Below are 12,981 nucleotides of genomic sequence, written 5' to 3' on the forward strand. Positions count from 1 at the left end.
CCTTGGTTTGTCGCTCTCCTTCTCCAACTGTTATAAATCACCTCTCTTCACAGCCCGGTTTAGTTTTTTGGAGATGTTATATTTGTATGAAAACCAGGAGTCTCCTCCAGCAGAGATGTGCTATTTTTTAAACTTTTTTTATTAAACATATAGAATTTACAAATTTAGCTACAACCAGAAGATTAAGAAACATGTACAAGAGAAAAAAACACAACAGAAAAAAAACATATAACCACCAGAGGTAATGAAGTAAATTATGTGATCAAATTGTATTTTTACATATATCATGTTTTCCTTGCTTTATTATTTCTTAGTTATTTATAGAATTTAAATAGTGTTTCAACATGCATGCGTTTCCTGTATAAAATAAAAATCAGCACTCACTTTTTTACAAAAAAAAACGCTTTTCTTTTTGCAACATTTCGAGTACCTCTGCCATTCATGAAAAAGACACAAAAGCAGCAGAGACGCACTCTGTCTGTCAGAATAAGCGCTGTGACGTCACAGACACCAGCCAGAGCACCGGGATCAGAGAGAGAAAGAGCGCGGGAGGCGCACGGAGCTCACGGAGAAGAGTTATTGATCACTTATCTATCGACAACCAATTATTTCAACTGAAGAACCCTAGAAAAATCGATTAACTTCACCGATTGGTGAGTACTGATTCTTTTCTTGACCCTGTTTAAGTATCTAGAAAACAGTTAATAAAGACTGTATCGACCAATAACCATAGTGCGTTTAGGGTTAATAATATTCAATCCGAAATTAAACAATGATTATTCATATTATTATTTAGGTAACTGTATCCTAGAGCTAGAAAATGATATTTCAAGTTCATAAATGAATGTAAGTAACAGTTTAAATGCATTTTTCCAGTGTTTATAAATCATAAGAATGGTAACCACGGCGACAGGCGCGCCGTCACTGCACGCGTATAAGAGTCTCGCATTTGTCACAGAAAGCGGTGTGACGTCACGGGTAGCAACTAATACTAATATCAGTGTCTTCATGTTAATATTAGTGAGAGTACAACTGGTAGTTTTAATGCTAGTGTTCATGTGAGTATTAATGACAGTGGCACTACTGATTGTTTTAGTTTTAATGTTCATATTCATGTTAATATTAATTATAATTATAGTGTTACTGTTGTAGTATTAGTAATATTTACATTTGTGTTATAGTGTATCTGTAGTTAAGTGAGTTTGTGGTATCTGTGCGTGTGTGGGTGCGTTTCTGGAAGTGTGTGGTGTCTGTGTGTGTGGAGGTATGTGTCTGTGAGCTAGTTGTGTCTGTTAGTGTGTGAGCGTGTGGGGTCTCTGAGTGTTTGGTGTCTATAAGTGTGTGTCTATGAGTATGCATAGTGTCTATTTGTTTCTGTGAATGCATGCCTGAGAATGTGTGTGTATGGTTTGTGTCCGTGAGTGTGTGGTGTCTGTCAGTGTGTAGTTTTATATTTGTAAGTGTATGTGTGGGCATGTCTGTCAGTGTGTGTAGTGTCTATGTGAGTATTAATGATGATAGCATTACTGATAGTTTTAGTTTTAATGCTAGTATTTATGTAATATTAGTGATACTTATAGTGTTAGTGTCAGAGTATTAACACTCATCACCATCATGTTAGTTTTCATGAGAGTATTACTGTTATTATTATTATGTTATTATTATTAGTCTAGTAGTAGTTTTTGTCAGTGTTAGTAACAATGATAGTGTCAGTTTTGGTGATTGTGTTACTGTTGTAATATTAGCAGTATCTGCATTAGTGTTAGTTATAGTGTGTCTGTACCTAAGAGTGTATGTAGGTGTCTATGTGCGTATATAGTGTCTATTTGTGTATCTGTGAGTCTGTGAGTGTATATATGTGAGTGTGTGAGTGTCTTATTGTGTGTATAAATGTGTAATGTGTCTGTGAGTGTAAATGTGTGTGAGAGTGTAGGTGTACAGTATATCTGTCAGTGTGTGTGAATGTGTGTGTAGGTGGGCTTGGGTTCCACTGATGTATCTGACAGAAGTGACCCATCAACAGGTGTTGAGTTCCAGAGCCGCTTGCAAATAAAAACACTTTCTAGAGTCCAGGCCAACTTCCAGAGAGCTGTGAGTTCTCTGTTTTTATCAGTATTAGTAATAATGACAGAAGTAATTCCCACGCAAATGATTATTAACCAAGACAGACATCAGAAAATATTGCCTTTGCAATGATGTCACTCCTCTTCTTCATGAATTTTCTTTAATGACAGGACATTTCTCTGTCTGAGTGCCTGCTGCAAATAGTGTGACTAGCCATTTCTCTCCAATATTTTCTAGTTCAGTTATTTATCGCATATGAAATATTATTCTCATTAAGAATATTTTACCTGCAAAGTCACAGTGAAACTACTACGGCAAATGAACGTTTTATGGGTGGAAAACGTTCAAAAGACTTAATGCTCCAGGGAAGGCTTGAACACACAACCTCATTATAACTCCACTGTGCACAGCTACATGTATACCACACACTGACCAACTGTGCCACTGGACCTCTGTAAGGCAGGCTCCTACACCGATTGTAAAACTGGCACAAACGTAGGGCGAAACACGGGGTTTTGGCTGTGGATACATCTCCACATGGGTGAAAGGGACAGTAAAATAGTAAGGTAAATAAAAGATACTGAAATATACAGTATGTGCTCACTGTAATGTAGGAAGAGGTGGTAAACAAGCAAAACAGCTTTGTGGATAATGTGAAGTGACATTGTTTTGTGTCAATTAGCCCACGAATTGTGCTTCATGTGCCTTAAGCTGTGCAATTTGTATGGTTGTTGAATGAGATTGGTTTCTTCACAAGCCCGGTCAATTGCCAGAGGAGAGCTTGCCGACACACACCTTCATGAAGACTCTCTTTAAGATGATTAAAAGGTGTAATCATCTTTAAGATGATTACACCTTTCATTGTCAAGTCGCCTCCTTTGTATACAATAGTAGCACCAACACTAAGAGAAAGGATGATAAATGGCATTTATCAAATGATTGCAGTGTTTGTTTGACTGAGGATCCTTGTGTGCTGAACTGGCCTCTGGAGAAGTGTAGTGCAGTAAAGGAGAAGATTTGTGTCACTCAAGGCTGTAACGGAACAGAACAATACAATTACAATACTTTTATGAGAGTAAATAATACTGGTGCATCACAGTTCTTATAATGGTGAAAACAGGAGCAACTTCTCTACAGTTTTGACTGAAGTATTTAAACGGCAAGAAATAATATCACTATGCAATTAATTAATGCAATTGAGCTCCTCTAAATGTTCTAGTTTGATGAAACAATGTATAGAATTAGGTGACAATATCAGAATTCATTCAAATACACAAGATTAATTTTCAGCAGCAAAAATACGCTCGAAAATATTTTACAAGAAAGAAACCTTACATTCACCTAAATCAACATTCACCCTCTACATTAGCAGAGAACAGTAGGACAGTTAGTTAGTGTCACTGGACACTCTGTCACAGAGGCTGATCTCTTCAGACTTCGATGAGTCTTCCAACATGTCGTAGCTGTTGAAGAAGCACCTGTTGAATCTCAACCAAGATTTCCTGAGAAATCGTTCAGCGAGCGATTCCTCCCTCTGGACTCTGCACTGAGCTGAAAGCTGCGCGAATTCCTCAGTGTATGTCCTGTACTGTTACATGCGCTCTTGTGTAGATTATCTACTTGGAGAAATGTGACAAGAACACATAGAACTTTTTCCATATGTGAAGGAAAATGCTAAAGAGCCTGAAAACTTTGAACATTTAAGTTTGCGTGCTTTATATACTGTATATTTTTTACTATACTTTACTTTACATACTTGGGGTGGAGCAGTGGCTCTGTGGCTAAGGATATGTGCCTGTGGTTGGAAGGTTGCTCATTCAAATCCCTCTGCCAGCAGAGGAATCCTACTCCACTGGACTCCTGAGCAAGGCCCTTAACCCCAACTGCTCCAGGGCACCATACAATGGCAGATCCTGTGCTCTGACCCCAGGCTCTCTCCTTATCTGTGTGCCTCTTGGAGAGCAAGCTGGGGTATGCAAAAATATCATTCCTAATGCAATAAATTGTAAAGGGTTAATAAAGTGATGTTAATATTATTATTCCTTACAGCAGAGCAAACAAATTGTTACAAAAAACACCAGCTAATGTCCACCAGCAGAATTAACATTAATATACTGTAAGGTGCTGTTACTTGTGAGTGTTAATCTACAGATAAATTAAACAAATGGCATTTATAGCTCTAAAGAGGTTAACATAGACGTCTGTAACAGATCTTTTCAGTTCATTGCTGTTCCTCTGACTTGGTGAGCCTTTGGAATTTTAAAAGCGTTTTGCTTGCCTCTCATGTGGTCTGTGTACCAGCCCATTAAGAGCCGCACTATCACTGTGTCGTGTGTGGTCCTACAGAACTACACAGCTATCTACTGGAGTCGTCTTCTGTCCATTGCAGTTGAAAACAGATTTAATACGGAGCTGCGCAGAAATTTCTGCTGCAAATATCGCTGCAGAACTAGCCCGTGCACAACAACGAAGAGAAAAAGAAATACCACAGGGTCGCCCATAAGAGGTAAAAATAGAAATCAATTGTTCAAACAATTACAACACTCGTCCTCTTACAGTGGTCTCATGTTATTTTTCTTGCCATAAGAACAGTGGGATTGTTCAACTGTATTGTTCCCCAAATGGTTGAATAATAATAATAATGATAATAATAGTGGTGGTAGCTGATCGTTCTTGTCCGTGGCCGAGTGACCTATGTGAATACAGTATGTTGATTTATTCTCCTCAAGGCATCGCTTTAGCAATTCAAAGAGCGTGGGTTTTAACCCATTCAGTGCTTATTTCAACTAACGCCATGTTCCTTTTTCTAGGTCTTCAAATAGTTTACAATGTAGAGGTATCTTTAGTAATAAGAAAAAAGCTGCACCTCGGAGATCCATCTCACAAAAGCAGACTTCTTAAAGTGCACTTATGAGCTGTAGAACCTGAAGGAGTTCTCTCTCCTGGATATTAAACATGCAGATAATGAAATCAGTGATTTATGATTTCTGCAACCTTCCAATAAATACATCTAAGACATGTAACAAACCCATTGTGCAGCTCCAGTGGCACAGTTGGTCAGTGCATCGTACTTATATAGCAGTACATAGTGAAGTCATGCTGAGGTTGTGAATTCAAGCCTGCGGCAGTTTTGCCTGTGATTTCAGCTGCAGAAACTGTCTGTTGGATTTAGCTTGGTTCTTCTGTTACTTTTTCCGATCGATGGAGCTTTATTAATGGAGGCACACCTGCTTCCTCTGCATTTTATTTTATCGCTGCTCACAAACCAACATACTGCAGACACCTCTGATACTGTCACTGCTTGTGGGCCACGTGTTCCTTCTGTCAGCCTACTATACCATGTTCATGCACGTCTAGAAACATTACTGCTCTAGTACAGGAGCGAAAGACTAAATGAAATCACACCCACTTTGAAAAAATCAGGTTTGACAAACCATAGGATGACAAGAATGGGATCCTTTGGTTGTTTGAGTACATAAATCAAAGACACTGCGTTCAGCATATTCACATCAGGCACTCGGACAGAGATAAACCCAGAGAAAATCTTCTCACATTTTAATCTGTAACTGCAGGATTCAACAAATTGTTAATTATCTCAACTTCACTTACAATTTTTAAACAATTTACAAAGCCCACAGTGGATGACATTTGGTTCCGGCACACATCAGTTGCTTGGAATATCATTGTAATATTTAATTTGCTTTCCCGTCACACCACTTTTATTATTAATGAAGTTTATCAATACACGTTTGTTTAAAACATGTCATTTATTATTGATACAGTTTCATTCTGTCTTTATTAGGAGCTGTATCACAGCTAATGCATGTAAAGCCTTAAGTATGTGATAGTGAGAGTTCAGTTATCCCAGGGAGTGAAGAGAAATGAAATTTAGTAAATACATATTTTAATAGAGTGTAAATCTTCAAAGTGTTCTGTCACTTCAAAAACAAGTTACAGGAGCAGGGATTGAACCCACATAGACATTTGCTTATTGGGCTTAAGTCCAACACCTTAACCACTCAGCCATCCCGAAAAACTGTTTTAATTATTTGTTCATTGAATATATTAATTTAATATATTTGTTATATTTTTGAATGGAATGGGACTGTACACTGGTGGTTCCCAGGGGAAAACAGGGTTATTGAGCCATTGGGTATTCTGAGAATAAATTGGGTGGGTGAATGTAACCGTGTGGTAAAGTAAAACAGTCTTCTTAGATGAAGCGCTACAGATGCAGCCCCTGAAAGTGTATAAGACTTACATTTATAGTACTGCTGACACAAATGGAGCCTCTACATCAGACCGAAATAGCGATGTGTTCGCTTAGTTGTGCGTAGGATCTCCTCATGAATCTGTCTCATTCATCAGTGGAAATAGAAGCCGTCACTGTAAACTCGGACGTGATGTTCCGCAGATGTACAGTGTGCCTTTCCTCTTGTTGTATTCAAGAGTACTCACTGTGTGAGCTCCTCACTGCGTTTCCTTTTCTTTTCCTGTGATTATCTACGTGGAGTGTGGTGACAAAATAGTCTTGAACATTTTCGGTTTGTGAAAGGAAACACTAAAGAAAATACAAGTGATTAACTTTTAAAATATCGACAGTACAGCTAGAAGAGTGGAAGATAAAATACGATTTATAATTAAATTCACAATACACTTAAGGAAAACACAAACGCCCGAACAGGGACTTGAACCCTGGACCCTCAGATTAAAAGTCTGATGCTCTACCAACTGAGCTATCCGGGCTCTGGATGGTGAATGACACTGTCGTGATCCTCACAAGTCACATGTCTCTTCTTGTGCCGAAGCGCAGTCATACAGTACCTGACCCGTCTGGAATGTCTACTGACAGACTTTATCCAGAAGCGACGGCACCACTCCCAGTAGAATGAGTGAGAAATACAGCATGACATGGGGAGGTAAGGGGCTCCCACAATTCATCTTTCCTCACATTACTGATTTTTTCAATAGCATTTTGACCTTTTTTCACATTCAGATTTTTTCGCATTTAATAAGATCTTTTAATCAACAACATCAAGAATGAAAACAAATGGAACATTTTTTGGAACAACAATTAAAAAAAAACTTTCAATTCCTTGGTTCTATAAGTGTGCACACTTTTTTGTTAAAAATTAAAAAACATTTTGTTAAAATTCAATAAATAGTCTATCAGCAGCAAGAAATTATTCTGAAAGTAAGATTTTTTATATCATAAACTGTAAGACACAAAGAGAGTTTACAGGTCGTATCCTTCGCTTTGTCTTTTAAATTAAGCGTTCGGGATTCAAACCTGTGTTCGGACTGTTGTGTTTCTTGAATTTCTTGTAATCATCAAATGTCGTTGTTTGGTCCATCAGTTTTTTTCTCGGTTGTACAAAGGAATTCGCGCAGTTTTCAGCTCAGTGTGGAGTCCAGAGGGAGGACTCGCTCACTGAATGATCTCTCAAGAAATCCCGGGTGAGATTCAAAAGGTGTCTTCTTCAACAGCCACGACACGTCTGAAGACCTCTGGATTTCCTGAATATAACATAAAATTAGTTCAAATCATTTGGTAGTTAACAGAACTAAATGCTTTAGAGGTACATTTAAAACAGCAGAGCAACACCGTAGCACTTCGAGTGTGCCTGAGTTTAATTGTGTGAACTTGGCTCTCTATGAACATGAGCAAAGAGTTCACATTCAACAGAAGATTGCAATGTGAGCACAGAAATATAAAGCACCTGGAGATGCCAGGACCTCATACATGCAAAGCATGCGCTCTACCACTGAGGTATATCCCCAACAGACTTATTAACGGAACTGAGATGTGCTGATGCTCTCTGAACACAATCCACCACTAACGAAGGATGCCTGCAGTTTCCCACTTTTATGTTTCCTCTACTACAGAGTAAATTCATAGGAATGAAGAAATAAGGAAGGAAAAATAACCGCATCGAAGCTTCCAGAGATTGGTTAAAATGAATCCATTATTTTTATATCCAGTCACACGGGCGACGATGATTGATTTATCGACGGGGAGTGCTTTTTTACCTCCTCACTCGACTACCTTGATTAAACTACGCATAGAACAACAGCAGTACAGATGATTTTCATGGACCGACTTGTTTTGTACAACTCGAGTGATAAAGTCCTGTCTGCAAACATTGTAGAAGAACAAAAAAGGGCGAAACAACGCTCCAACCACAGGAATGGTAACAGGAAGGATCATGTTATTTAATATGTCCTTTGGAGATGCCTTGTCAACGCACACAGGCGTTAGAGCTGGACAAATAATTGATAGTGGTGTTTGTAAACAATCATGAAACATGTTATTTCTAAACCAGGAAGAAAGGAGCAGACTTAAACTTTAAGAGACAGAAACAACACCTTATCACAGCTAACATTAATTAAAATGACATCACAATAAAAGAGCGGAGCCTTGAGTGAATCAAATTAGTTTTCATTGGACGTCTGTCTCTTCATAACTTTGTAGGTGAGAGGGAGGATTGCGGAAATGTGCCGGTGTTTCTCAGAAGTACATTGGTGGTATAGGTGCCTTCTAAATAATTGAGTCGGGTTTGAATCCCGGTAAGTGCATCCCCAAATCTTTTCAAGAAAGTCTGTGATCCGGTAACATATCTTTTGAAACTAGCATTCAAGGTAGGATACGTGTTCTTAAATACCAAAAAACTCTACAAGGAAAAAGCAGATCTCTGGTATCTCTGGTCGTGGAAGTGACTGCACCTTCATCTTCCGAGATGCTTTCAATAGCACAAATGCTACTTTCACCGGCACAAACAGCAATAATGAAAGAGGTGGGTTTCATCCTTTGTGCTGTTTGTAGGGGCGCAACTCTACATCGATCTACTGACTTGAAGAGCAAAAATCAAAATCCTCTGTTATTACTGTTGCTTTTTTCATAGTTTCTTTAAATCCTTCATTTGAACACAGATTTTGAAGGATATTGATGATAATACCACATAAATTGTGGTTTTCTTGTGATCGCCAATTTTTTTCAAATACCAGCCTTTTTTACAGTTCCTTGCGTGTTTCACAAGGTATAATAGCCCCCCTCGCATCGTCAGCTAACATATTTTAAAATTACAATATATTATACAGCATGCATGTTTACATTTATATTAAAATTAAAGTAAATATACCAGAATACATACAGTGCTAACACAATAATTCTTGTCAGGTTCTCCAACAAATCTGCGTTGTTATTTTAACATGTTTCAGCTGAGGGTGCAACAGGAGTATAAATGAATTTTCCCGCCAGCCGTTCAAAGACCAAATTCCATGAGTGAACATTATTTTCTCAGAAGTTGCCAGCATTGGACTTTGCCGGTGGTAATGAATTATGTCCACAACTGTTGTAGTAGTTCCTTCTTGAAATTCGACACGTGCAAAGCACTCGTAATATCATAGGTGTTAAAGTTTGCTGAGTCTATTCGAGTCATGGTGTGTATCCCTGCCTATCATTGGGAGACGGGTAGCTTTTTAACACTCAGATTCCAATCTTCAATGCTTTGTGTGAGAGCTTACATAACTTTCATTTTCTCACATTTTCTGACGACTGTTCCAAAGGGGCACCCTGTCAATTCCGAATACTTTTCAAAAATCTGCCTGCATGTTTGATTATTGTCATTTCATTTCAAAAAAGTTCAATATTGATCATAACTAAAGAAAATAATGATCACGAACAAAAAAGGGATAAAGATGCGAGTCGATCTTGAATCACAGCTGGGTGACACGGGCTTCTGTTCTGATATGGTTGTACGAGAAACAGGAGGAATCGCCAATCTCCTATAGAACATGAGTTGAATCAGGAGTGAGACATTTCGTATACTCTTGCATATGTCAACGCCTGACCTACATCGTAAAACTAAATTAAAAACTAACATTAAGTTGTCAGAGACATTCATTTATATACAAACAAGAGACAGACCAAGTAATAATTCTACATTAGTTCAGGTGGGTAAACCTGAACTAACTAACTAATAAACCTATTAATAATTCTACATTAACGTGTCCTACACTGATCAGACTAATTGACATGGTCTGATTCAGAGCCTGTGCAGTTCGTGCTAATTACAACAACGACAGTTCTGAACCCTCATCACCGAACTGAGCACAAGTTCAGCTGTTCTCCAGTTTTGTTACGCATGGTTTTTCATTGCAATTGAGTTCAGAGCTGGAGCTGATCTCCAGACAGTACAGTGTTTTGGGTAAGTTGTCGAAATTCGCATGAGGCTGCAGACAACTTACCCAAAGTGTTTTCTATAGCTTTCAGGTGCAGTTCGTTTATATAAAAGAATGTAAGTGGTATAAACACAATGAGCCAGATGGCAGTCGTACCTATAATCTTCTGACGCAAGGCCTGACGCGTTATTCATTACGTCACTGACCCTGCTATTGTAGGGCTAAAAAAACACGTTTTCTACATTTTTGTCTGTTTAAAAATCACTCTAAAAAAGACAAAGGGTTTGGTTTGCGCTAAAATTCTGCTTCGTTTCGAACGCAAATAAAAACCGTTTTGTTCCAAGAAATCATACATTTGTCACATCCTTCATACTATACTTCTCTCTTGTATTAGTAAAGCATTTTGATTTAAACTGAACAATATATGAAAGGTTTCATCTATACACTTACACATAATAAGTATACGAATAAATACTCTGAAGAAGCCGCAGCTCAGGTATTAGAGAGATTTAAAATCGGATCAGATGATTTAGAGTCCAGACTGCAAACCAACAGCTGACACAGGTCTTTTATAGAACCGTTTTGATTTCCTCTACTTTGTCCCCGTGACGTCATTGTCCTGCTCGCAGCCGAGCCCGACACACGTCTGTTTTTTGTCACTGGGCGCACACCCTGCGGTCCATGCGGGTCCTAATACCCCAGTACAATGACGGGGACACTAAACTGTAAACAGGTGCCGTCCTTCGGCTGAGACGTAAAACCAAGGTCCTGACTCTCTGTGATCATTCAGGAGAATGGTGGTGGTGGAGGGGAGTCCCCATTACCTGTAAAGCGCATTGAGTGGAGTATCCAGAACAGCGCTATATAAGTGTAAGCAATAATGATTATTATAATGTAAAATGCAATAAAAAAAATCAAACTTTGATTCAAAATAGATTAATGTAAAAACTGATAAAGCTAATGCTTTTTTCAGGGCTATATCTACTTTTTTTTTTAAAAAGCGAAGTCTGTCGCGATTGTGAGAGTTAGAGAATGTGTTCCAGTGGGTGCCTTCATATTGTAACGCTTACGGCCGACAGGTACTGTGTAAGAGCCGGCGTACCAGAGCAGGTGACGTCACCGCCCTTCCCTGTGATAGCAGGACTACAGCTACTGGGCTGTAGAGAGATCTCTCTTTAGCTCACGGGGCTAGGTTGCTGCAAAGAGACGCGGAAATCCCGGGTTCGAGCCCCGGACAGTGTGGGGCCAACCTGATGCGGCAAGGGCGCCCGCCTGAGCCCCCGTTGCGTTACAATATCATGAGCGTCAGTCTCGCCCGTAGCTGCGAGAAGGTTAAAAGTGCACAAGTGATCTGTAGACGATGTTCGGGGAAGAAATTATTCTGTTTTCAGCACAGGGAGTGAGAATGAGCTCAGCCCGGCTCCCAGAAGAATCCATTCTGGTTTGGTTACTGTTAGACTGTGCGTCTGAGGCTCTTTGGATCGCAACGTAAAAAAAACAATTGCTCACGTCGTGTGACTTCCACGACAGGAAGGAAAGATATCACTTTAAAAAATCAGAACTGAAGATTTGGATCCTGGGCCTCAACTTAAAAATAAACAGAGTTTAACGACAGGAAATTGATTCCAGTTGTCAGATCACGTATACGCATACCTTAGCTTTGTGCAACAACCTGAAACTTTCAGGTACCATAAATAATATTATTGCTAAACATATGCCATTCTAATCTGCAAGCGACCAGAATATAGAACACAAATTTTTGTATAAAAATGCATTAAGTCCTGTTCTACACCTGCATGCTTTGGAAGCACTGGCCTACCTGTATCAAAATATCAGATTGTGTTTCTGCAACATTTCGTGCATAGTACGCCATTTTATCTAAAACAGTCACAACGAGGGCTTTACATGCAGTCTGGGGTATTTTCCCCTTTTATATTTTTGCCACTTTATATCGAACCTGTTATACTCCCAGAAGTGCACAGTAGCTTGTACTTAATAAAAATATGCAACTCACCGCTGGTATAAACAGATGTGTGCCGTGTTTGCCTTTGTAAGCATTTGTTTAAAAAATAAGTTCACAATACGATAAAAACACAGAAAGCACAAACTTTATAATACAACGATACAAAATCAATACCAAATCATTATGCCAATTAAGTAACTATCCTTTGAAAACAGAGAACACCTTTATATCTACAAAAAACTTGACATTTGTATGTATTTTTGAATTACAAAACAGACAGTGTAGTCCCTTAATTCAAAGATCAGATCTTGGCCAAAACAAGACAATCAGACGTGGGCTGAATTCGGAACAGGAGCCTTTGCTTCGTCGATTATTGAGCTTTTGATCAATGTCTGAATAAAACAGATTCGCTTTTTTAACTCTTTGATTAAAGTACACGAAAAGCACCTTCCTTCGAGCTGGAAACAAACCAGTGACCTAAGGATTCCCTGCTGATTCCACTACAGTCCCCCCCCTCTACCAACTGAGCTATCGAAGGGATGCTGCGGTATTACTCTCTGGCACATACTGCCCAATGAAGTAAAATGTGAAATGGGTGATTTAAATCCCACTTCGACATCAAGTTTCCAACTCGTTTCCTTAGTCTCATTTACCTTGAATTTAAGCCACGAACCAGGATTCTACTGTATAAACTTCCAGGGATATTACAAAATGTTTGATGGGGCATCAATCATTCCAGGCGGAAATTGATTCCTTTTTTTTCTCGAGGGATC

At 38.9% G+C, this 12,981-nt stretch overlaps 1 non-coding gene across 1 annotated transcript; it reads right to left on the reverse strand.

Annotated features, from left to right (window-relative positions):
* Positions 1-6,737: 6,737 nt before the first annotated feature.
* trnak-uuu (transfer RNA lysine (anticodon UUU)) lies at positions 6,738-6,810 on the reverse strand. The gene has a single exon. It is a non-coding gene; the product is annotated as a tRNA-Lys (tRNA).
* Between the last annotated feature and the right edge of the window lie 6,171 nt (positions 6,811-12,981).

Source organism: Atractosteus spatula, chromosome 10 (genome assembly GCF_055471065.1).
Source record: "Atractosteus spatula isolate fAtrSpa1 chromosome 10, fAtrSpa1.hap1, whole genome shotgun sequence".
In the NCBI taxonomy this organism is placed as follows: domain Eukaryota; kingdom Metazoa; phylum Chordata; class Actinopteri; order Semionotiformes; family Lepisosteidae; genus Atractosteus; species Atractosteus spatula.